This window comes from Mus caroli, chromosome X (genome assembly GCF_900094665.2).
Source record: "Mus caroli chromosome X, CAROLI_EIJ_v1.1, whole genome shotgun sequence".
Lineage (NCBI taxonomy): Eukaryota > Metazoa > Chordata > Mammalia > Rodentia > Muridae > Mus > Mus caroli.
In genome coordinates, this window is record NC_034589.1 from 141000725 (window position 1) to 141028408 (window position 27684).

Sequence of the window (27684 nt, forward strand, 5' to 3'; positions counted from 1 at the left end):
CCCTCCCTCCCTCTCTTCTTTCTTTCTTTCTTTCTTTCTTTCTTTCTTTCTTTCTTTCTTTCTTTCTTTCTTTCTTTCTTTCTTTCTAACTTTCTTTCTTTCTTTCTTTTTTTTTTGAAATAGGCTTTGCTGACCAGCAGAATCATATAGCTGTGTTTTGTACATTCAAGTGAATTATGAAGGAAATTAGGGCAAAATGTGTCTGAGCCACCTCCTTGGTTACCTTATACATGGCTTTCAAGATTAAGCAGCAGGCCATGTAGAAGTTTATATGTGCCAAAACTATACACTATTACTTGATCCTATTTTGTTGCTGTTGTTTGTAGTTTTCACCAAGAAATACAATTACCAAATTGATTTACTGAATCCAGGTAAAAATGAGAAAAAAGGGGGGGGGGCAATGATACTATAAGAAGCCATGGTAGTCATGACCAAAGGCTCACAAAATGTGGTCACTGATGACCGCTATGGATTCCCATTATGTCTTAATCCCAGCACTCAGGAGGGTGAGGCAGGTGGAGCTCTATGATTTTGAGGCCAGCCTGGTGTACATAGCTAGCTCCAGGTTGGCCAAGACTAAATAGTGAGACCTGACCTGTCTCAAAAAAAAAAAAAAATACTCTGACCTAGGCGTGCCTGTAAACACATTTGCGGGGAAGAGGCAAGCAAGTTTTTATTTAGTTTTGTTTGCTTTTTTTTTTTTTTTTACTCTGGCTATACTGGAACTTACTATGTAGACCAGGCAGAGCTCAAATACAGAGATCCACATGCCTCTGCCTCAAAAGCACTGGGATTAAAGGTGTACCTCACCACGTCCTGCTAGGAAAGCAGCATAGCAAGTTTGAAGCCAGCCTGGGTAACACAGTGAGCTCTAGGCCAGCAAGACCCTGTTTCATAAAAAGAGAGAAAGGAAGGGAGGGAGGGAGGGAAGGAAAGAAGGGAGGGAGGGAGGGAAGGAAGGAAGGAAGATGTTATGCATTGAGAGGAGCAATCTAGTTTATCATGAAATAATCTGCAAAAAGACTTTATTTGAAAGCTGTAAACAAATTCAGTACTTAATAAATCGTCTAAAACTTTGCAGTTTTTCCTTATAAATGTATAATATGGAGAAAATGTTGGGAATTTCTTTTTATTAAACTCCTGTACCTCTAAATAGTCTTTAGTTTACTCTAGTGTGCCATATAGATTTTACTTTCTCTGGATGTTGAGTTGTGTAAATGCCATAAAACACTCACATCTAGTTATATTGCATGTAAACACTAACACACACACACACAATACACACACACACACACACACACACAAATGTATGTATATGGGCACATGGACATTCAAATCTGCACTCATATTCAGATTTAAACCAGCTGATAAATGCAATTAGCTCTCTCTCTCTCTCTCTCTCTCTCTCTCTCTCTCTCTCTCTCTCTCTTCTACACAAAGAAAATGTGAATGCAATTTGGTATCCATTCAATAGCAAATCACTCAAGGATATACAACATACAGACATAACATAGGCATAGGCAGAGACACACTTACCATTCAGAGGGCACTTGAAAATGTACATACACACGAGTCTAACTGCGTGACTTACACATTTAGACACACTTCTGCTTGTGCAGGCATAAGAATTGACATTTAGTCGGGCGGTGATGGCGCACGCCTTTAATCCCAGCACATAGGAGTCAGAGGCAGGTGGATTTCTGAGTTCGAGGCCAGCCTGGTCTACAAAGTTCCAAAATCTTGCTCATGCCCTACAGATCCAGACCTTCTCTGCTTCACATTGGCTCTTACACTAAAACACTGGAGCCACTACGTTTAATTTCTATCTTAAAGAATATTTATGTGTGTTCTTATATACTCCATGTACACATGCAGAAGTCAAAGAATAACTTTCGGAGTTCCTTTTCTATTATGTGGGTCCCAGTTATTGAACTCAGGTTGTCTGCCTTAATGGCAGGCAACTTTGCCCACTGAGCCATCTCACTGGCTCCAAACCTACTATTCTATAAAAAGCCACTCTCACAAATCTGCCCTGGTACCCAGTCATTTACACATAGCATCAGCATACTTGCAGGCATTTTACTCAGACTCACAGCTGCACAGAGAGGCAATCAAGCAGATGAAACAATCCAGACTCACACATCCCAAACCCACATAACCACTGAGGCTTAGAAACATATAAACACAAATCTTCAGATGCACACACATTGATTCACACATTCCACCCTCATTGAACAACACAGATGCATACATTCTAATACATGCCCACATGTATTAGAGACAAACCCACACCATGCAAATGTTTCCACTGCATTCATCATATATAAAGGAACATCAGCCTTCTTAAATTTACAGGCAGAACAGAGACCCACATGCACACATGTAGATACTGACAATTGTAAACCTAGTTAGAGAGTCAAATAAAAATACACTGGCATGTGTGTATACAGAATCTTGTTCACATATGTATATACCCGCATTCTCACAGATGCTACATTATCACACATATGGGTGTGTGTACTCATATACCTAGAGAATTGTATATTAGCAAATATACACAAAAGGCTCAATGTCCTTCCATTTACCCTTGAACACATTCTTTCTCACACATTTGTGTTTCTATATGAACAATGAGATATTTATAACTATTAACCAATTTTCATGTATATTAAAAGAGGCTAAGCTCATTTTTCTTGGACATACACATCTATGCCTTTGCAGGCATAGATAAATGCACACTGTTAGCTTTTAGGACAGGGATAATTGTAACAGGTATACACAGATGATAAAAACAGGTAATATACTGTTGTTACCTGTAATAAGTAATTCCTCATGAGAGGGCTTATTATGTGCTAGGCACTGTTCCAAGGACTCTTAGTGTATTAACTCATTTTATTCTAACGTTGCAGGATCGATAGTTTTATTTCCTCCATTTTACAGACAAGAGACTGGGGCTTTGTTGAGGTTATGTGATTTACCCAAACCACACAGCTAATAAACAGTAAACCCAAAGACTGTCTCTAGAGGACTTGCAGACTCAATTTATTCACATTTAGAAATATATTCACCTCAAAAATAAATTCTAAATTCACATTGAGAAATTATATATATGTATGTATATATACATATATATATATTTCCTAGCATGTGCATACACAAGCCAGTTCCCATTTACTAATGCACTTAGGTACAAAAGGTTACTCATACCAAGTTTGGAGAAGTTCACATTACAGACATTTTAGCAGAGATATATATTCCCAAGAAAATATATACATATGTGGTCATAATCACAAACTTTACTCATAAATGACCACACTATTGAATGCACAAAACATCTAGATACAGCACCTATAAAATAGCTACATAAATCCATGTTAGATATCTTCCCAGCTGAAATACATAGAACCACACTATCCAGATATACATGCATACATGGTAGATTCAGTCATCTCACACAAACATACATTTTTTTCCTCACACACACCACTTAGATTCTCTCTTCCCTATCCATCCAGATAACTGCACATATCCTAGTTAGATATACCCACATTTTCACAAGCCCCAAACCCAGATATATACACATTCATTCTCTTCACACGCACCACACAGATACATCCACTTTCACACATATACCCAACACCAATACACCCACACGTTCATACACATCCCATTTACATAATCCATTCCCATATGTATGCACATCAAATATGCTTACACTTACAGTCATTCTATCCAATTAAAGTCACACTTATACAATCTCCAACTCGGCATGCCCACACTCTTACATATAGTTTTCATATACACTTAAACTTATTCTCACCCCAACTTGGAGCACTCATACCTGTCTTAGATGTACCTATGATCTCTTTCAAATGTACACTATCAAAACACACCCAAAGTGATACATGTACCCTCTAAAAGCACTGCACTAAGACACACCACCTAGATATAGTCACGGTTTCCAAAGCCAAATACATGCACTCAGAGACACATACATTCACGTATCACCTAGATTCTAACCTGATTCAGACAACTATGTGCATTAATACTTTCTGTTTGTTTCTTTGTCTTTTCTCTGTCTGTCTCTATCTCTGTCTCTCTCTCTCATTCTATCTCACACCACACACACACACACACACACACACACACACACACACACTCTGCCACCTAAGTATATCCATGCTTTGACCTGCTTACTATTCAAACACACCTACATTCAAATCCATTCTAATTCAAATGCGCCCACACATGGTCTCACACACAGCCCGAATGTACCCATACACTTTCTCTCATATACCATCAGGATACATCCACATCTCATAAACATGTAATAATCTCAATACACATGCTCTCATGCTCACCAAGTCTTCTGATGTAAGCTGGATGGTGGGTATGAAGAATGTGTTTAAGGAGCATTTGTGTGGGAAGTACTGTGCAGAGCGTGGGTTGGGTTTATCCATATGGTGTGGAGGAGAAGAAAGCATGGGTGTGTTTGGGTAGTAGGTTTGTGTAGAGGCATACACAGATTGTTTGTGTGACAGTTGAAAATATTTGGGTGGGATGCGTGTGTGTATCTTTGTGTTTAAAAGAATCCTTCCCTCCCTAAAATACACAATGATCTCACATGCACACACTACCAAGAAATACATATAGTCTCTTACATATACACACATATTCATGCCCTGCCCATACCTACTACTTTTCTAAGATATACTTTCACTTATACATATTTATTAACATCTACATTTCTGCTTGATGGTATAATTTGGGTGCTATCTGTGAAATGTCCAGATGTACATTCCTACTTTCTCATATTGTCCGTCACTTTGTCTCTCTCTTTTACACACACACACACACACACACACACACACACACACAGACACACACAGACACACACACACACACACTCCAACCAAAGCTCTTACTAACCCTAGGCACTATTATGATGCCCTCCTGCCCTGTGCCTTTGCCAGTGGTGAGAAAGGGAGGAAGATTTTTGTGTCAAAGTTTTATCACGGCCCCCAGTGGTCATTGGTGAGCATGCTGAGACTACAGTGTAGAGTGTGGGTGCATGCATATGGTGTGGACAAGATGAAAGCTGGGTGTATGTGAGTAAGAAGTTTGTGTAGAGGTCAGTCTGCACAAGACCAAGGCAAAATCTCATATCAGACAGGCAGATGCACAAATACTTTTATTTATCCACACACAGGCACATTTTCATTGGACTTAGTCACAACTATATCCATTTACTCTTTAAAACAGGCTATATTCACATGATATACTCATAAATGACATGCATTTCTTCACTCACAAACACAAGTGGGGACACAGGTATGTAAAAGTATTTTTACATATCTACAGAGATATGTAAAAATATATGTATCATATCTAAAGAGATGATAAAGAAACATGGGTACAAAAGAGGGAACTCCCAAATGTGTACACATATACCCTCAAACATAACCACAGAAGTATATGCACACACACACACACACACACACACACACACATACACACATACATATCTGTATAGGTGTGCTCACACATATTCATACCCAGATATGCATATGTTTGTAAATGAGATGAAGTATAAATATGCAGATATTCTAACATATAGACTTATATACACAACTGGTCATATAAACACATAGCATATTCACATGCTTATAGAATTGTATATACATTAATTCATTCTTATGGGAATACAATTAAATATGGAAACACAGATATTCACAAAGCACACTATCACAGTCAATTATATATACACGGTTATGTCCACACACCCATTCTGAGAAGCCACATAAATGAAAGAAAAGTAATTTATATGTACATTGGAATAGAACATAAGGGCATATTTCAACACATGCACATATAGAAGTACACTCATGTATTCTTGCACGCACACTTGTTGATCTGTATAGGAAAATTTGATCCACTTATCACATACATACATGCAAAGACATCCTAAATAAATACACACACACACACACAAATGTACTTGTGAACTAAGAGTAGCATGCACATAGATTTATATACATCATTCTATAATATATGCTTTAGACCAAACAAAGATAAATACAAACATACAAATGCAAATAAAAACTGTGCAAACTGGTACTTCACACATTTGTGTATTCAGACGGGCATACACACAAGCTTATTCAAAAATATACCCTTAACTGTGTTTGACAACACGTGCCTATGTATAGATATGTTCACTTGAATATATGCACAGTCAGGTATTAACAAATACTAGCATATATGTGCACAGTCACTCAAGACATATTCAAACACACAGTCACACTAAAAATTCAAATAAAACACATACTGAGACACATGCACCCAAGTATCCTGCAACACTCATGCATACGATAATCAGATAATGCACTTACACCAAACTAGACATCATAAAAATGTACCCATTCACCTATGCACACAGCCTTGTGACCAATATAATACACACTGCTGTAAACACCACAGTCTGTGCACACATAAAATATTTTTCATTCATATACTCTTCTCTTATTCCAGTTCTTATTCCAGTGTGTCTATTTATACTTACATTTCTTTAAATAGATATGAACACATAGGCTTGTTTAGAGACAGTGGACATTCAAGCATGCATATGCAGGCATAGACATAATGAAAAATGCTGAGGAATCTATACAGACTTTTACACATAGGCCTGCTCACACAAATATATGAGAGACACACCTACAACATATGTAGCATGTTCACACACACACACTTTCTTATATGCATGGACACATATATCTATTTTGATACACAAATCATTTGGATGGACACATACTGAAAGGCACACGTGGAAAAACAGGAATATACACAATCAGATCCAACTAGGCATTCATTTAATTGGATGTGTAACACACACACACACACACACACACACACACACACACTAGGCCTAATACAGGCTCAGAGAAACACGCCAATACTTGGGTCAGAATCAAACATGACCATTTGTTCACCCAGACAGGCATGCAAAACCATGCCCTCTAGTACAGACACAAACCTATTCAGACACTCATATAATCCCATATGCTATCATATAACCTGTTCACACACACATAAACTCATATACACCTACAGTGTATATGATGATATACACATACAGTGCAGTGATGAGACATGTATACACAGACTACAAATGCAGTCATTTATATATCACACACACACACACACACACACACACACACACACACACACACACACACACACACGCTGAGTTACAGGTCAAGATGCCTCTGGGCAACAGGCTAGTTCCTCTCCTTTCCACTTCAAATGCTTCTTTAGGAAAGTGTACTCATGTCTAAAGGTCCCAGGCCCTCCCTGTCCCTCAGAGGAAATCTATTTTCAATCTCTCCTCTCTTTTGGCTCCTCTGCTGATTCCCAACCCCTTGGGATTCTACCACATCTCCATACCTAGAAACCAGTTAGGAAACCCTATTCTCCTCAACCCAGGGTCTAGATGGGCAAACTCTGCTACAGGTCTGGCTACTGCATGGACCACACCCCAGCTCACTCAAAGCCCTATAATCTCAAAAGCTTCAGCCTTGTCTCCAGTCCCTGCCAACCACTGACCATAAGCCAAACTCTTGCTAATTTCCCCTCAACAGAGGGACACATACCAGGGCCAGGAATTCTGCAGGCTGCAAGCCAGGCTTCTGCTGGTTCTCAGTCTGGTGTGTGTGTGTGTGTGTGTATGTGTGTGTGTGTATACACAAATAAGGGTAAGTGCATGGAAAGAACCCCAAGTAGGGTAGGGATGACTGCCCCCAACTATCTATCATTCTTTACAAATTAGAAGTAATAGCATAAAGCTGTTCTGCTTCCCTCTACTTGCCACCTTCCACCTTCCCATCTGCTGGCTTCCCTAGATCTCTGCTAAGACCCTAGAGAAAAGGTACTAATCCTTTTCCTGATCTGTAGCAATACTAATCATGAACAATCAGCAATAATATTGACCCTGACACTGCTCAGCACCATCCTATAAACACATATAATTGTTTGCATGCATCAATTTATTTAATCCCTGCACACATCCATGAAGAAAGGGTTACCAGTCTCTTTGACAAATGGGAAAAATCAAGGTTCAACAAGTGACATGCCTTCACTAAAGTTGCGAACTAGTAGTTAGGAGCCGTGTCCCTAGTAGAATCCATGTTCTCCATATACCAGGTTTTCCTGCACCTCCAGATACAGGGACCTTTGGCTACTGTGTCATAGATCTGGAGGTCCCAAACACAATATGGGTATCTGAAACAGAAACAGAGAGCCATGTGATAGAAGCCAGGGCCCACAGTGTGGGGACCACTATGTTATTCCTGTCCCCTGTATATTGTCATGGGGATTGGTTCAAGCGCTCTCAGAGCCCAGGGCCTGAATGTGCTCCCTACCCCCACCTTACCTTCCTCTATTCCTATAGCAGCTTCCTCCCACTAGCTGGGACACATCTTCCAGAGTGAGTGAGCAAAAGTATGTTACCTGTAGGTAGAGACTGGGAAGAGAATAAAGGAAGGAATGAGGGGTGGTCTGCACTAGGAGCAGCCTCCTTGTCATATCTACCCACCTGCTTGGCGCACAGGTTCTCTGTCTCTCTTACAGACACACAGACACACAGACACAGACACAGACACACACACACACACACACACACACACACACAGAGATCACAATTCTGCAAACAACCTAAGGAACCCAGAGAAGGAGAAAAGGAAGCTGCAGGCATTGTGAGAACAAGGCTCAATGAGCTCCCAGGTACCCCTTCCACAGCTAGCACACAAGGAATGGTCTTGTGTCTAAACGTGACTATAATGATAGAAGCAGACCCTGTAAGGGGTTGGGGGTGGAGAAACAGGTGGTGGTTCCCTTTCTTATGGGACATTCAGGATTAAAGAAGATGGGGAAAGATAAGCAGTCTTGGGGTTTGAGTGTTGTCATACTCAGTGATGAAGCAGAGAGACAGGAAGCATGACAGTGATAGAGACTGAAATATATGGAGAGACAGAAGAGAAGTCCCAGCCCCCCTCCTCCCCTAGCTTCTTCATGGAAGAATGCTGACTACTTACCTGGGTTCGTTCTCTTAGCAGGACTGTCTTGGAATTCAGGAAGGAGACTCACTCTGTCTCATCCAGGATAAACCACAGCCCAGGCCACATTGTGGGACCCTCACTGATCTGGCAGCCAGTGACACTCCTGCTTCTGTTGCCGTGGATACAGCCTGGTTGATCTAAATCACTGGCAGCAAGGGAAGCAGGTGCCAGAGGGGTGCAATTGGTAGAGCTGGAGATGTTGGGGAACACCAGGTGGGCAGCACACAGCTTTGGGGTGCCCAAGTAGCGGGCAGATGGGGGTCCTGGTAGGTGCTTCTCCCACTACACACTCCCACCCCCATCTTCATGCCACCGCCGGTCTGGGAGGGGGCCAGCGTTGGCTCCGCTACTGTTCTGCCTGCCTAGCTACCGGTTCCCCCCCACCCCCCACCCAGTCTGCCTGCTGGCCGCAGCCTTTTGTCCTCAGAAGACACGGTCCCAGCGGGGCCTCTGCCAAGCTTCTAGCAGATGCTCAGGGTCCTGGACTCCTCCCTGGGAACACAGGAGCCATGGCCTGGGAGGGCCCCAGGTTAGGGGCACACTCTCATCCAGGCTAACCCCACTCTCCGGGCCTGGCGAGGATGGAGAAGAGGTGCAGGTCCACAGCCAGAGGCAGTAGCAGAGGTGGTGTTGGGGAGGGGATGGACGCCAGAAAGAGGGGGAGGGGTGGAGGGAGAGAGAGGCTGGCCTGATAGCCGTGTCCCAGGTTTTAGATCCGGGTTGAGAAGGGTGGCTCAGAGCATCCAAGGGGGGTCCTGAAGCGAGACGAAGGTACAGTGGACCCGCTGGAAGGAATTCCTGGCCCGGGAATCACCCCGCTTCACACAAATCCAGATTCCGTGATGCGGGAAACACCTAGCTTGGATAGGGTCTCAGTGAGGAGTCCTGGCCCCTTAGCTAGACCCTGTGTAGCCTGTTGGTCCTCCCCTCTCCTCGATTTGCACAGTCCCTGCCCGAGGGGCGGGTGGAGGAGGGAGGGAAGGAGGGAGAGCAAGGGAGGGAAGAAGGGAGGCTGAGCAGCCGGGAGACTCCCAGCCACCAGCAAGGTCCTCCCTGGGGCGGGGCGGCTGGGGTTGGGGGAGGGGGCTGGCGAGACCGGGAGAACTTGGCTGCCTGGCTTACTGAATGGGGATGCTTGGTGTGGTGGTTGTTCTTGCCAGGACAATAGCTGACTGACAAAATCAGGCTCAGGCCTTTCTAACTTGAGAGAGGCCTGTGTGGAGGTGAGGGGAAGTAGTCAAGAGGTTGCTGAGATAGCAACTTGCTTAGGATACTCGTGCAATGAGGGCAGTGCTTGTAAAGGTCTGGGGTCCGGTTTTGGACAAAGATTCAGGGGAAGTTTCTTAGGTCTGGTATGGAAGGCTTGGAAGATAAGGTAGATAGCCTTATTTAGGATGGGGTTTTCTGGAAGTTGGCTTGGAGAGAGGTGGAGGAGGAGTCAGACACCCAACTCGGAGCCCCTGTGAGGATATCCACAATGATAAATCTACTTTCTCTGGGCCAGGATGCAGGCATAAACACATACTTAAGGCTGTGTTCCAGGACAGCATGAAGCAAAAGATGAGAAGAATGCCTGGGAAACAGACATGGGAAGACCAGGGAATACAGTTCTGTTTTGAATTGGTTTAAATAGGGACCAAATGATGCTGTGGTGGTTCCTCTAATTTGTAGCAGTCAACAATTCCAGTTCTCTTGATATAAAAATTGTATTTTATTTGTTTTCTTACCCCATTTGTTGGTTCATTCATTAAATAGCCTTATGTAGGTCCAGTGCTGGACTCAGATGACTTGGGTAAGTCAGACTTGCTGCCTGCCCTTATGAAAACCATGATCTGCTACCAACCTGTGGGCCAGGAAGTCATGCACCTGCCTCTGGATCCCTCTGGTACCTGTGAAATCTAGATCCCCAGGCCTGCTCTCTGGAAATATAAATCTGGTAGGTGGGAGAGGTGTGAAACATTTTTAGAAAATCTTTAGGTGGTTATTTTTATAATCTCTAAATTTGGGCACGATGCTTTGGAAAGGGATAAAAACCTATGGACTGAGCATAAATTCGAAGTGGAAATTAGAAAGGACTTTGGGTTGATCTAGAATGGAAATCTTTACCTGAAATCTTGTGAAATGTGTCTAAGGCTGTGTGGCAGGACAATTTTGTAGCTTTAAATTTACACACACACACACACACACACACACACTAAAAAGAAGAGTAGGATTTCTGTCTAAAGTTGGAAAAAGAGAACACATTAGACTTAAAGGAAGGTGGAAATAGTAGAATTGATAGTGGAGAGCAATGGGATAGAAAATAGAGAGAAGATATAGCAGAGAAGATCCACAAAGTTAAAGAAGGCTCTTTGACAGATCCTTGAGACATCATGATTCTGGAACTAAGAAAGCATGTCAAAAGGATAAGGAGCAGAGAGGGTATGACACTACTGAACATTAAGTTAGATGAGAAGCTGTTAGAATTATAATTTTATGCTTGCAATTTTGAACAATTTGATACAATGGAAATTTGCTAAAAGTCACAGAAAATAATAGAATATCTGAGCAATCTTATAATTTCTAAACAAACTGAATTTATGCCTTTAAAAGCTTTAGAGAGAGAGAGGTCTCCAGGAGATAGTGCAAGCGTGAAAACCTGAGTTCAAATCTGTAGCAACCATGTAAAAGCCTGGCATGACTTTGCCTGCCTGTAACCCCATCATTGGTGGGCAAGGGTAAGCAGATCCATAGAACTTGCAGGCTACTCAGCCTAGCCAAAACACAGTGAGCTTCCAGTTCAGTGAGGGACCCTTTTTCAAGGCATTTCTTTTTGTAGAGGGCAATAAGGAAAAACATCTGGCGTTCTGCTCTGGCTTTTGTTTGCATGTACATACCTACACACTCCCCAGACCCAGACACTGTCTAATAGTCAATTCTGCAAAAAATTTTCAGAGAAAACCCTCCACTAATTTTCTAACTTTTACAAATTCTTTAAGGGAGTAAAGAAAAATTATGATTGTTTAACAGGCACAAAAGAAAAGTACCCAAACAAACAAAAAACTCATAGCAAACTTTTCTAAGAATTAAAAGAAGTTTATTAAAATACTGTATTTTCAAACATCATACCTAGTGGGGAAATATTGAATGCTTCCTGTGCTGGGTAGCTGTTGTCAACTTGATGCAAACTGAGTTACCTGCAAAGAGGGGACTTCAATTAAAGAATTGTCTCTAGCACATTGGTCTGAGGAAATGTTTGTGGGACATTTTCTTGATTAATGATTGATCTGAAAGGCCCCAGAGCACTTTGGGCAGTGCTGCTTCTGGGCAGGTGGTCCCGGTTTGTATTAGAAAGCAAGTTGAGCAAGCCATGGCAAGCAGGCTAGGAAGTGGCATTCCTCTATGTTCCTAAACCTGGCATCCCTCGGTAATGGACCTGAAAGCCTAAGACAAAATAATCTTGTTCTTTCTCAAGTTGCTCTTGGCCAGTTTATTACAGCCACAGAAAAGCAAAGTAGGACACTTCCTAAGATTGGGAACAAGACTAATGTGTCGACTATAATCCCTTCTATTCAAATTGTACTGCAGGTCTTGGTTAGTGTTAAGAAAAAAAAATATATATAAGGCTCAAGAGAGGGGCTGGAGAGATGGTGTAGTGGTTAAGAACACTGACTGCTTTTCCAGAGGACCTGGGTTCAATTTTTAACACCCACATTGTGGCTCACAACTGTTTGTAACTTCAGTTCTGAGGGATCCAACCCCTCACACATATGCAGGCAAGACACCAAAGCACATAAAATAAAAATTAAAAAAAAATATAAAAAAGGCTCAAGATAAAAATTTCAGTACAGGGCATGGAATACTTCCCTATGAGTTTTTGGTCAAGGAAGCCACAGGTGTCTCTAAAATAACACAGGCTATTGCTCTTGTCAATGGCTACCCACCATAACTATATAGTAAGGCTCTACACACACTTTGAAATCAATCTCAAACTGAATAGATAACTTCTTCCTTTCTGGATAGCTTTCATAGTGCCAGAAGGAGCTTGGCACATAGCTGAGGGAGGAAAAAAAGTATCAATGTGCTGGACCTTGAATGCTACAATTATGACCTGCCAGGTAAGAAATAACCACTGGTACAAGACTGGCACAACTATTATGGGTATCTAAGCACTTTCTGACTGGACTTGAGGCCTGCTCCTTAGAAGGAATTTTCATTCCAAGTACTGGAATTCTAGTCAAAAGACCATGGCTAGGAAGATACCTGTTATTGTTATTTTGCTAAATGGTCATGCTGTCAAATTGATTTCTTTCTTTTGTTTCGAGACAGGGTTTCTCTGTGTAGCCCTGGCTGTCCTGGAACTCACTCTGTAGACCAGGCTGGCCTCGAACTCAGAAATCCACCTGCCTCTGCCTCCCAAGTGCTGGGATTAAAGGCGAGTGCAACCACCGCCCGGCTAAATTGATTTCTAAATATAATCATTCTATTGCACATGTATATGGAATTCTCAAAAATAAAGAAAAATAAAAAGTTATATACTTTAAGCATACTAATTTTTTGTACATCAGTTATAAAAATAAAGGTGTATGATAAAGAAATAGAAAAGAAAGACATGAGAAAAGTAAGCATGCAAATATTGTAATATGCAAATATTACAGATATGACTGTATAGAAAATTAAAATATATTTAAAACTAATCAGAATTAGAAAATTTATCAGGGTTATGAGATAGGGCTAATATAAAAAGTAGGTCTTTTTCCTTTTTAAATGCTCTCAATAATGAATTAGAAAAACAAAGAAGACATTATTAAAAGATCTTTTATTCTTAGAGAATTTCATATACATATACAATGAAATGTGATCATAGTGAACCCCTCCCAACTGTTTCCCTCCAATTCTCCCTGCATCCCACCCAACACCTCTCCCTCCTAACTTCATGTTGTAGTAATCTAAATGAGAAGTGTTCCAAATAGGCTTAGGTACTTGAACATTTGGTTCCCCTGTTGGTGGCCCTGTTTTGGGAGATTGGGTGATACAACCTTGCTGGAGGAGGTATGTCACTGGAGATGAGCTTTGAGATGAAAAGTCTCTTGCTGTTTTCAGTTCTTCTGTTTAACTTATTTTTTTTATTTTTTATTTTATTTTTTTTTTGAGACAGGGTTTCTCTGTGTAGCCCTGGCTGTCCTGGAACTCTCTCTGTAGACCAGGCTGGCCTCGAACTCTGAGTTCTGCTTGCCTCTCCCTCCCAAGTGCTGGGATTAAAGGCAGGCGCCACCACTGCCTGGCCCGTTTTCAGTTCTTTATCTCTGCTTCATTGTTATGATTCAAGGTGTGAGCTCTCAGCTTCCTGCTTCTGCCACCCTGTCTGCTCTTTGCCATCATACCTCTACCTTATCATTATGGACTCTTGTATCTCTGGAACTATAAGTCAAAAATAAGTTCTCTCTTCCTTATGTTGCCTTTGGTCATGGTGCTTTATCATGATAATAGAAAAGTAACATACATGTTACTATATATATAGTAGCATATATATATACGTGTATATATATATATATATATATATATATATATATATATATGTATGGGTGTGAAGTAATCCACTGGAACATGTGAATCATACTAATGGCCACAACTTCAGAGAAGGGTTCTCCTTCCCTCAGCAGCTATCAACTATCAGTATCTTCTTAGTAAGGGGCTGGGACTGGAGAGCTTCTGTCCCATGTATTCAGGGATTTTGGCTGGTTTGATCTTGCGTAGGTCTTGTGAACTCACAGCTGATGTGAGTTCATGAATGCGTGTCATGTCCAGAAGTCAGCATCTCACAACACTCTTCCCCATCTCTAGCTCTTATATTCTTTCTGTCTCCTCTTCTATGATGTTCCTTGAGCCTCGGCTGGAACAGGATGGAATATGTGTGCATGTGCATCTGATAAAGATATCTGATTTAGGGCTGAACACTCAGTCTTTCTTTCTCAGCACTCAGACCAGTTATGCATTTCTGCAGTGACTGCAGTCCTCTGCAAAAGGAGGCTTCTCTGACCAAGGTTGAGAGCAGTGTAGGCTTATAAGGATCTATAAATAAGTGTATATATTTAGAACACTAATTGTCAGCATAATGATTAGCAAAATAACAATAGAAGATTCTAAGACTGGTCCAGCCATGGACCTAACTTTTTTTATTAGTTCTTTGAGAGTTTCATATGACATGTTTTGATTATATTCAACCCCATCCCCAACTCTTCCCAGATCCACCACTCCTTCCCTATCTACCCAACTTTGTACTCCTTTTAAAAACATTCTTCAAGACCACTCTGTTCTACCCAGTTATTCTTGGAATGTGTAGTCGTTCCCTGGAGCGTAGTCGACTAACTAGGGGCAACACTCTTAGAGAAAACGGGTTCTTCTTCCAGAAGCTACTAAGTGCCAATAGCTGCATGGCTAGAAATGGGATTTTGTACTGAAATCCAATCTCCATGTTGAGATTTTTGTCTCTGTTTCAGCTTGCACAGGTCTTGTGCATGCTGTTACAACATTGTATGTTCATATATGCAACTGTCCTGCTGTGTCCAGAAGACAGTTTCCTTGTAGATATCTCTAATCTCTGGCTCTTACGTTCTTTCTGCTCCCTCTTCCACAATGCTCAACTGGAAGGAGAGGATGAAGTATACATGTTCAATTTAGGACTGATCATTCTACAGTCTTGGACCTTGGCCAGCTGTGGGTCTCTCTTGGATGCCGGACATGGGGAAATAAAGGGGTGGGAGAGACCTGCATCTCGCCAGAGCTTGGGGAGACTGCAGCGTGATCCCATGGAACCGCTGTGGGAACCTGTGTCGGGCCTCACAGGCCTCAGAACCCTGCTCCCTGGGGTGGGGAAGGTGCAGTTTTGGCTCCAACTCTCGGGCACCACAGACTGCTGGGTACCATGGAAAAGCCGGTTTTGGGATCCCTGGACCACACGGAGGCCAGGGACGACAGGTTCTTGCTCTTGGACATCCCAGATGCAGCTGTACGTTTCGGAAGAGTTGAGAACAGACCCTCAGGCGGACTCTGGCCCCAGGGCCGGAAGGGAGAAGGTATTAGCTCTAGCAGGTTACCTAGGGGACCGAGAGAGTCTGGCTAGCTCAGGTGGCTGGCTCAGCAGGCTGTTTGGTTTGGCTGGAGCGCAGGGAGGTTAGACATGTTAGAGGGAAACCTGCTCCATTGCTCCAGCACAGGTCCTGATGAGCAGAGATGGTCCATGGTTTTAGAGCTTTATTGTAGAAAAGGAGAGAGAGAGAGAGAGAGAGAGAGAGAGAGAGAGAGAGAGAGAGAGAGAAATAGATGAGAAGCCGGCCATGAGCACGTGAAGAAAGAGCAGGGAAGGGAATGAGAAGAGAGGGGGGGGATAGAGCAAGAGCAAGAGAGAAAGAGATTGAGGAGAGGGCAAGCAGCTCCTTTTATAGTGAGTGGGTCAGGCATACTTGGCAATTTTTTTTTTTTTTTTTTTTGGTTTTTCGGGACAGGGTTTCTTTGTTAAGCCCTGGCTGTCCTGGAACTCACTTTGTAGACCAGGCTGGCCTCGAACTCAGAAATCCGCCTGCCTCTGCCTCCCGAGTGCTGGGATTAAAGGTGTGCGCCACTACGCCCGGCTGCATACTTGGCTATTGCCAGGTAGCTGTGGGTCAGAGCTTAGACAGAATGCTAACAGTATACATAGAGTCTTCCATCACTATGAAAGCTAGCCAGTAGGGAATGAAGCTTCTGGGCCACTAACAACTTGATTTCTTTATGTTCAACGACACAGGTATGTGGTGTCTTCAGCAACAGGATTTTACTGTCCAGTTCTGGAGGGTAACCTAGAGCAATGGCAATAACCTATATTGTTTGTTTTGCTGGTTGAGGGGAGTCTATGAGACCTCATTGGCTAACAACTCTGAATTGATCCCTGACACTGAACACCTTTCTCTTTTTTTAGTTTGTGTATATGTGTGTTTATTTTTAATTCTTGTTTAAAAATTATTTTTGTATAGTATATTCTGGTTATGTTCTTCCCCCTCCCCAGCTCCTCCTATATTGTCCATACCTCCTTTAACCACACAACTTCATGTGCTTGCACTATCTCTCTCTTTCTCTCTCTAAAGCAAAAAAACCCCACAGGAAAAACAAAAAACAAAAATAAATACAGACTAAAATGAAGAAAATAAGTAAGAGAAAACCCAACCCAATCCAATACAAAACCCCAAACAAAAAATGCATACAAAAATGGAGTCCATTTTGTGTTGGCCAGCAGCTCCTTGGCATAGGGCCTGCCCTGCAGTGTGCTCTGTATTCCCAGTGACCCTCTGTTGAATAATACTGTTTTTTTCCTTTCCCAGCATGTATTGACTGCAAATAGCTTCTTGGTTAAGGGTGTGATTTTGTGTCCACTTCTCAGTGCTGAGATTTTGTCTGGTTTGAACTTGTGTAGGTCTTGTGCATGCTGTCCCAGTCTCTGTGAGCTCATATGTGTATCAGTTCTATTGTGGCTGTTTCCTAGGAATCATCCATCATCCCTGGCTCATATAGCATTTCCTCCTTTTCTACTCTAGAGATCACTGATCCTTGAGAGGAGGGGTTTGATAAAGACATCCCATTCAGGGCTGAGTGCTCCAAAGTGTCTCTCTGCACATTGCCTTATTGTAGATCTCTTTGTTAATTGCTATCTACTGCAAGAAGAAGCTTCTCTGATAAGGGCTGAGTGATATGTGTCCCATGACTATAGCAACATGTCATTAAGAGTCATTTGATTGCTATGTCCCTTTAGCAGAATGATAGTAGTAGGCTTTTTCCTAGGCACATGACCTATGTAGTCTCAGGTTATTGGCCACTTTATCAATGTCAGATATGGGTCTCATCATATGGAATGGGTCTTAAATCCAATTTTAAAAAGTTGTTGACGACTCCTATAACTTTGTGCCAGTACTATACCATTGTATCTTGGAGGCAGATCTATGTCGTAGGCCTCAGGGTTTTTAGCTGGGTGAAACTGATGTGTACTTTTCTCCTCCAGTAGTGTTCAGAGTACCTTCTAGCACTGTGAATACTAATCAGTAGTGGTGAAGCTTCTAGGTAGGCACTAGCTCAGTTTCTCCATGTTAAATGACATAAGTACATGTCTTCTTCAGCTATAAGGACTTTCCATCAGGTTATGAAGAACAACTAATAACCTTGGCAATAGTCAGTGATAATGCGCGGGGGGGGGGGGGAGGGGACAGGGAGTCTATAGGATCCATTTGGCCAATGACTTAGCAAGATATAACCAATTCCTGGCACTGGAGGTTTTATTTGGTGGCATGAGGCATCTAGTTGGGGGCATTGTCTCCTCCATTATATGGTGACTCCATTTAAATTCTTCCCATATATGTATATATCTTAGGAACTTTCTTCAGTAGTATGTTTCCATATGGCTTTCAAGTGGCCTTTAGGATCAGTTGTCAATCCTCATTTTCCTTCCTTCACCCAGCAGTCCCACTCACCTCTCCATTTAATCCTATTTTAGTTTCTTCTTTATCTCGTTATAACACTATACTGTATTTCACATTCCTTAGAAGATCCCTTACTGCCCTCCATCCATGGTTATTTGCTAGATACATAATCTTTGTGGTTATTTGGAAAGAAGCATACATATAAAAAAGGTTAAAAGCTAACATCCTCATGTAAGAGGAAAGTTGGCAATATTTGTTTTTTTTCAATCTGGGTCAGGATGATTGTTTCTAGCTCCATCCATTTACTTGCAAATTTTATAATTTCATTTTTCTTAATAGATGAATAGTATTCTGTTGTGTAACTGTACCACCTTTTCATTATCCATTCATCAGTTGATGGGCATCTAGGTTGTTTTCAATTTCTGGCTATTATGAATAGAGTGGCAATGAACATGCATGAGCAATTATCTCTGTAGTAGGATGTAGAGTCTTTTGGGTATCTGCCCAAGAGTGCTATAGCTGAGCTTGTGGTAGATTGATTTTCAGCTTTTTGAGAAACCTCCATGCTCATTTCCATAGTGGCTGTACCAGTTTGCACTCTCACCAGTAATGGAGAAGTGCTCCCTTTTCCCTGCATTCAAACTAGCATGTGCTGTCAATTGTTTTATTGATCTTGGCCATTCTGACTTGGGTGAGATAAAATCGCAAAGTACTTTTAATTTGCATTTCCCTGACAGCAAAGAATGTTGAACATTTCTTTAAGTGTTTCTCAGCCATTTGGGTTTCATGTTTTAAGAACTCTGTGTTTAGTTCTATATCCCTTTTTAAAATTGGGTTATTTGTTTTCTTGTTCAGGTTCTTTTTAGCCCTTTGTTAACTCTGATATTAACCTTATACCAAATGTAAAATTGGCGAAGATCCTTTCCCATTCTGTAGGCTGCCACATTGATGGACTGATAGTGTCCTTTGCTGTACAGAAGCTTTTTAGCTTCATGCAATCCCATCTGTTAATTGTTGAGCTCAAAGCTTGTGCTATCAATATCCTGTTCAGAAATTCCTTTCCTGTGCCATTAAGTTCAAGCTGATTTCCTGTTCTTTTCTATCAGGTTCAAGGTATCTGATGTTGAGCTCTTCTATCCATTTGGGGTTGAGTTTTATGCAGAGTGATAAGTATGGATCTATATGGATTCTTCTACGTGTAGCCATCTGGTTTGACTAGTACCATTTGTTGAAGATGCTGTCTTTTCTCTCCTGTGTATTTTTTGCTTCTTTCTAAATAATCAAGTGTCTGTAGGTGTGTGGAATTATGTCTGGGCCTTCAATTTTATTACATTTATCAATGTGTCTGTTTTATAACATTAAAATGATGTTTTTATTACTGTAGTTCTACAGTTTGAAATCTGGGATGGTGATACATCTAGTAGTTCTTTTATTATTCAGGATTATTTTATCTATCCTATTTTGTTGTGTTTCTGTAAGAAGTTGAAGATTTTTCAACTTCTGTGAATAATGTGTTGAAATATTAATGAGAATTGTATTGAATCTATAGATTATTTTTGTTAGGATGACCATTTTCACAGTATTAATCCTATAGATCCATGAGCATGGGAGATCTTTCCATATTTTGATATCTTCTTCAATTTCATTCTTCAATGTCTTAAAGTTTTTATTATGTAAGTCTTTTACTTGTTTAATTAGAGTTACAACAAAATATTCTTCAGGCTATTGTAAAAGGCACCATTTCTCTTATTTATTTCTCAGTATGTGTTTAATTTGCATGAAAACAGGCTACTGATTTTTTATGTATTAATTTTGTATTGTACTATTTTTCTGAAAGTGTTTATCAGCTGTAGAAGTTTCCTGAGTGGAGTCTTTTTGGGTCATTTATGTGTAAAATTCTATCATCTGCAACTAAAGATACTTTGACTTCTTCTTTTCCAATTTATATCCCCTTGATCTATTTCAGCTGTCCAATTGCTCTAAGAGTCCAAGTATTCTATCTAACGAGTATGGAGAGAGTGGATATCCTTGTTTTATTTATGATTTTGGCAGAGATGTCTTTGGGTGTCCATTCAGGATGATGTTGAGTGTAAGCATACTGTAAATTGCCTTTGTTCTGTTGAGGTATGTTTCTTATATCCTTAGTCTCTCCAAGATTTATCATAAAGGGATGTTAAATTTTGCCAAAGGCCTTTTCTCCATCCAATGAAATGATCATGTGGTGTTTGCTTTTCAGTCTGTTTATATGGTGGGTTGTTGTAGTAAATCTCCAACCTCAATAAGCCAGTGCAAAGAAAACACAACTCAGTTATAGTATTTATAAGCTGCATGCTTAGATTGGGCAGATATATCACTACACTGCTCTAGTCCCCAGCTATGAGATCCCTTGCTACTTGTGGCTTCTCTAGGACACGTGGTTCTGATCTATCTTACTTCCACCTCCTTTTCCTCAGTCTTCCTGTCTCCTTGTCTCCTCTTTCACCTCTCTTCATCCTCTCTTTTCCCTCTCTAAAACGTCCAGCCCCACCTTTCCCTTCCACTGCCCAATCACATGATCTAGCTTTTATTTGACCAGTTAAAATAGGGAGAAAGTTCACATGAAATCACGTCAGTATGTGATCCACTCCTCATCCGGGCAGTCCCCCTTGAGGAAACGGAATTAACATAAAAATACAAACAGCACCAGAGCAATCCACAATAGTGGATTACATTTATTGACTTATGCATGTTGAAACATCTTCGCATCTTTGGTATAAAGCTAACTTGATGATGGTAGATAATCTTTTTTCCCTTTTATTAAAAATATATTTTTTTCTCACATAATACAACATGATTAAGGTTTTCCCTTTCTCTACTCCTCCCAGTTCCTCCTCACCTCTGCTCCCAGCTAGATTCACTCCCTTTTTGTTTCTAATTGGAAAAGACATGGGTTTCTAAGGGATAATAATAATATAAAATAAAACAGAAAACTAACACATTGGAATTGAACAAAGTGTACAAACTGTAGGAAAGGAGTTCTGGAGAAGGTACAAGATTCAGGGATCCACTTATGTATATACCCAGGAATCCCATTAAGACACAAAACTGGAAACCATTACACACACACACACACACACACACTGCAAAAGACCCAGTGTAAACTTGTGTGCATGCTGCCTTAGCCTCCATGAGTTTACACGAGCTTTGATCATGTTGATTTTGAGGGCCTTGTTTCCTTGGTGTCTTCCATCCCCTCTGGCTCTTACAGTCTTTCTGCCTCCTCTTCCACAGGGTTCCCTGAGTTCTGAGGGGAGGGATTTGATGGATACATCCCATTTAGGGCTGAGTGTTCCATGGGCTTTCACTCTCTGTGTAATGTCTGGCTATGGGTTTCTTTATTTGTTCCCATCTGCCCATGCCATATATGTACATATTCAAGGAAGCTTCTATTGTATTAGGTTTCCGTACTACCCAAATAGCTCTTAATTTTATGTATCTCCCTGCATTTCCTTCTTTATTCCACTCTCCCCTGCCCCTGACAACTTGTCTCTCCAGTTTCAGCCCTTTCACTTGGTTGGTTAGAGTTACCGCAACAATTTTGTATTTGAGGCTATTGTGAAACATGTTATTTCCCTGATTTCTTTCTCAGTCCATTTATTATTTGTATGAAGGAGGGCTACTGATTTTTGTTAGTTAATTTTGTATTTAACTAACCAGCTACCTTGATGTGTTTATCAGCGATGAGTCTCCTGATAGGTTTTTAGGGTCACTTATGTATATTCTCATAGTATCTACTAATAAAGATACTTTGACTTCCTTCTTTTCTATTTGAATCTCCCTGATTTCCTTCAGTTGGACAACCTTGTCTTGTTCCTGATTTTAGTAGAATTGTTTTGAGCTTCTCTCCATTTATGTTGGCTACAGGCTTCCCATAAATTGCCTGTATTATGTTTATGTGTGTCTCTTGTATTCCTAATCTTTCCAGTCTTTTATTATGAAGGGGTGTTAGATTTCTTTGTTTGTTTTTCGAGACAAGGTTTCTCTGTGTAGCCTGGCTGTCCTGGAACTCACTCTGTAGACCAGGCTGGCCTCTGCTTCCCAAGTGCTGGGATTAAAGGCGTGTGCCACCACCGCCTGGCCTGGGTTTCTTCTTTCAGTTTGTTTATATAGTGGGCTATACTGACAGATTTTTGTATGTTGACCATCCCTGCATTTCTGGGTTGAAGCCTACATGATCATGGTGGATGATCTTTGTGATATGTTCTTGGATTCAGTTTGTAAGTATTTTTATTGAGTATTTTTGCATCAATGTTCATAAGGAAAATTGGCCTGTAATTCTGTTTCTTTGTTGAGAGTCTTTGTGTGGTTTGAGTATCAGGGTGACTGTGTGGCTGGGATAAATAGAACTGACTTTTCCTATATGCAGTGAATGTTACTAGTTTTTTTTTTTTTTTTTTTTTTTTTTGGTTTTTCGAGACAGGGTTTCTCTGTATAGCCCTGGCTGTCCTGGAACTCACTCTGTAGACCAGGCTGGCCTCGAACTCAGAAATCCACCTGCCTCTGCCTCCCAAGTGCTGGGATTACAGGCATGCGCCACCACTGCCCGGCATGTTACTAGTTTTTATTTAAATATTTATTGTCAGTGGCTGGGATAGAGAAATTGAACTGACTTTTCCCATAAGTATCATATACTGTGTTATCAGCTCATGTAGTTTTCATTATTTTTACAGAATCACATCTTTTTTGTAAACAAAAGCTGTTTTGATTTTTCTTGTGAGCAGCCCATAAAACACTGAATAGAAGTGGTAAAAGCTCACATCTTTGCATTGTCCTCAGTCTGAAGATAGAAAGTATTTACTCTCAGTTTTACTAATTTTTAAAATCAGCATACAAAGTAGTGGGTTTCAGTAGGGCACTTTCACACATACTTTCCTCACTCCCTTGCCCCCATCTGTCTGTTCCTCTCATGCTGATCCCCTTCTTACCCCTTTAGCCCCTTTCTGCATTCATGTCACATCTATTCTCTTACTTTCTTCCCCCCAGCCCTCCTTTAAGAGCTCTTCCCTTGCCTCCGCCTTTATGGTGCTTTTTCTAGTTTCATGACCTAGTTTCATGCAAAGATGAGTACCCTTGCAAACTATACTTTAAACAGGCAGTTGGTAACTAGAATATATAAAAGAACTGTAAACATTAACCACCTCCAAACCCGAATAGTCCAGCCAATACACGAGCTATTAATGAAACAGCTTTCAAAAGGAGAAACACAAGTGGCTAATAAACATTTTTTTTTAAAGTGTTCGTTCACCCTTCTCAGCCATCAGGGAATTGCAAATTAAAAATAACTGTGAGATTTCATCTCTCCCTAGTCAAAATGGTTAGCACTCAGTCTTTTACAATTAAAGATTATGTTAACTTTAGCTATTTTGTAGATTACATTTACCAGTATAAAGATGTTCCTTTCAATTCCTAGTTTGCTGGTACTTTATATACCAGGTTGAATTTTTATCAATTTTTTAATTTTTTGTTTTCTTGAGATAGGGTTTCTCTGTGTAGTCCTGGCTGTGCTGGAACCTGCTTTGTAAACCAGGCTAGCCTCAAACTTACAGATATCTGTCAAATGTATTAATTGAGATGGGCAGGATGTAAAATTTAACCTTAAATTATCTATGTATCTATCTATGTATCAATCTATGTATCAATCTATGTATCTAATCTATGTATCAATCTATGTATCAATCTATGTATCTATGTATCAATCTATGTATCTATCTATGTATCAGTCTATGTATCTAATCTATGTATCAATCTATGTATCAATCTATGTATCTATGTATCTATCAATCTATGTATGTATGTATGTATGTATGTATGTATGTATGTATGTATGTATGTATCTATCTATCTATCTATCTATCTATCTATCTATCTATCTATCTATCTATCTATCTCTTTGAGACAGGGTTTCTCTGTGTAGTCCTGCCTGTCTTGGAACTCTCACTTTGGACCAAGTTGTCCTCAAACTCACAGAGATCCACCTGCCTTTGCCTTCCAACTGCTGGGATTAAAGGCATACCCCACCACTTCCTGACCTTTCCTTTTTACCATCATCATCATCATCATCATCATCATTTGTTGCTAACAAACTGCTAACATTTTATTTTGGATTATTATGTCAGTGTTCATAAGTTGTATTGGTCTATAATTTTATTTTCTTAAAATGTTATGCACTGGGTGTCATAAGATAATACTGACCCTCTGATGCTTTGGGAAGGTTTGTCTTCTCAGTTAGCTCAAAGGTTGGGATACAGTTGGGATTATTTCTTTCATACATGTTTGGTACTTTTTTAAACACTTGAATTCAATCTCTTCAATAAATACAGACTATTGATGTCTATTTCTTCCTGACTGAGGCTTATAAGTTATTACTTTCCAAAGAATTTCCCCATTTTCTCTAAGTATTATTTTCTGGATAATATTTTATATAATATCTTCTTTTTAAAAAGAATTTATTTTTTATACTCCATATTCCATTCCCCAGCCCCCCATCCACCCTCTGACTGCTCCACATCCCACACCTCCTTCCCAACCCCCCTGTTTCCACATGGATGCCCCCACCCCACCTGACCTCTATACTCCCTGGGGCCTCCAGTCTCTTGAGAGTTAGGTGCATCATCTCTGAATGAAATATAATATCTTCTTATGATTAATTTAATAACTGAAGAGTCTGTACTTTTGGGATTACTGGTATTGCTCCTCTCTCTCTCTCTCTCTCTCTCTCTCTCTCTCTCTCTCTCTCACACACACACACACACACACACACACACACACACACCAGTTCTTTTTTTAAACCTGACACTGTTAAATGAACTGATCTTTTTAAAAAACTTACTTTTGATTTTATTGTTTATTCTATCAATCTTTGTCATTTCTGTTTAGATGGTTATCTGAAAAATACTTACTTTTGTCCTTATGCTTCTCTTGGATTTATTCTGATTTTTTTCTAGATTTAAAATTTTATTTATTTATTTTTTATTGTTTGCTTTATCATAATTTGCCATCCAGGCCAGGCTGGCTTAAAATTCACTATATAGCCCAGGATAGACTCAAATTCATAGTCCTCTCCCTTCAGCTTCTCACGTGCTAGGATTATAGATGAGGCCCATTGTTTTCTATTATCTTAAGGTGGAGACTTAGCTAATTGTGTTGAGGCCATTGTTTAATAATCATTATAAGCATTTAATGACAGAAATTTCCCTCTCTACACTAATTTTATTTCACTTCAGAAATTCTCATACATTGTTTTCATTTTCTAACCTTATAAAATATTCCTTTGATCCTAGCATTATTTTAAAAACAACATTTAATATGAACATATTTTGTAATTTTTTTCAGGTGTCTTGCTTTAACTAATTTCTGTTTTTAATTATTTGTGGTCAGAGAACTTATGGTTCTGGTCCTCTGACCTTGTTGAGACCTTTATGGCCCAGCACATGGTCTACAGATGTCAGTGGCCCATGTTACCACCCAAAGGCCATGTGGATGTCCCTGGTCTTGGCTGACACCTAGGGCCGTGTTGACATCTGTAGGCTGTGTAGAACTGGCTCTTCCCCCCTCACCAGCTGCCCTGCACCTCACACAGAAAACAAAATAGAGCTGGCCCTGGTTGGGGAGAGAGGGTTGCAGGTGATATAACCCTGAGCATATGAACAAGGTAGAAACTGCTTGTTGCCTCATTACTTACTGCCTGTGGCATGTGGAAGAGATGACCACTCCCCTTGCCTGGGCATTGCTGGAGAACAAAATTGGTGAACATTTTATTTTTATAATAGAATATGCATTCTTCTGTTATTAATATATAAATAACAATTATTTCAAAACAATCCACAGTGTTGTCATATATATATATAATTTTAATTGATTCTTTGTGAATTTTACATCATGTACCCCAATCCCACTCATCTCCCCATATGTCAGCTCTCTGCCCTTGCAACCTCCCCTTGAAAAGAGAACAAATGAACAAACAAAAATCTCACAATGGAAGCTACTGTGTGTCATCGTGGTTCATACAGTAGTAAACCCTTTTACCCAAACAGCTTTCCTTGCAAATGTCCATTGCAGTGAGTATCTGGTCTGGTTCAAGGACTCTGGCTTCTGCTAAACTATCAATATTGAATCATCCGTAGGACTCCTCTGGGATATCCTGTTGTTGTCCTGTGCCAGGGAGATTTTGCAGCTTTTGTTCTGGAGACCAGCCCCTTCACTCTCTCCAACAGTTCACAGATGGGGTAGATGTTGGGATGGGCTAACTCAGAGCCTTGAATCTGGCCTTGGGTAATAGTTAAGTTGGCCAGTTTGACAGTCCCCGTCCCCCCTCCTGCTCACTCAACCTGGGCCAGCTCTCCAGCAATGCCCAGGCAAGGGGAGTGGTCATCTCTTCCACATGCCACAGGCAGTAATGAGGCAACAAGCAGTTTTTACCTTGTTCATATTCTCAGGGTTATTTCACCTGCAACCCTCTCTCCCCAACCAGGGCCAGCTCTATTTTGTTTTCTGTGTGAGGTGCAGGGCAGCTGGTGAGGGGGAAGAGCCAGCTCTACACAGCCTACAGATGTCAACACGGCCCTAGGTGTCAGCCAAGACCAGGGACATCCGCATGGCCTTTGGTAGTAACATGGGCCACTGACATCGACACAGAGCCCTAATGCTCCAGGGCCACAGACCCAGACATGACCCAGCACCTCACTATGGCCTGAGGGAACATTGCTGGCTACTCACATCAGGCTGTTCTTCTCCATGCTTGCATCTCCAGCTCTGTCTCTCTTTGTGCACACCATTCTGCTTCTCTTTCTCTTCTATCTCTCCCCACTTACTTGTTCATCTTAGTGCCCTCCCCCTCCCAGCAGGGCTTGTCTCTGCTGTGCTCTGCTTCTATCATGTTGGGAGGCACCAGGCCAGGCAAGTCTTTTATATATTTCTTGATTGCTTTTTCTTTTTTTTTTTTGATTTTTAATATTTTTATTACATATTTTCCTCAATTACATTTCCAATGCTATCCCAAAAGTCCCCCATAGAGCCCCCCACTTCCCTACCCACCCATTCCCATTCTTTTGGCCCTGGCATTCCCCTATATTGGGGCATATAAAGTTTGCAAGTCCAATGGGCCTCTC

The 27684-nt window shown here is 40.8% G+C and overlaps 1 protein-coding gene and 1 long non-coding RNA gene across 3 annotated transcripts in view; one reads left to right on the top strand and one right to left on the bottom strand.

Annotated features, from left to right (window-relative positions):
• Gpr173 (G protein-coupled receptor 173) overlaps positions 1–9463 on the bottom strand; it is a 22441-nt gene extending 12978 nt beyond the window's left edge. Inside the window, exons 1-2 of one of the 2 annotated variants that reach the window (XR_003835715.1) lie at positions 9090–9463; positions 8435–8518 (exon numbers count right to left, since the gene is read on the bottom strand). The gene's annotated coding sequence lies outside the window, so the exon portion shown is untranslated. Of the gene's footprint in view, positions 1–8434; positions 8519–9089 lie in introns of those variants that run through there. The other variant, XM_021152627.2, reaches the window with a different exon arrangement.
• Positions 9462–27684, top strand: part of LOC110286207 — a 29544-nt gene continuing 11321 nt past the window's right edge. The window contains exons 1-2 of the long non-coding RNA XR_002377132.2: positions 9462–9737; positions 10869–11049. This is a non-coding gene — a long non-coding RNA (uncharacterized LOC110286207). The remainder of the gene's footprint in view (positions 9738–10868; positions 11050–27684) is intronic.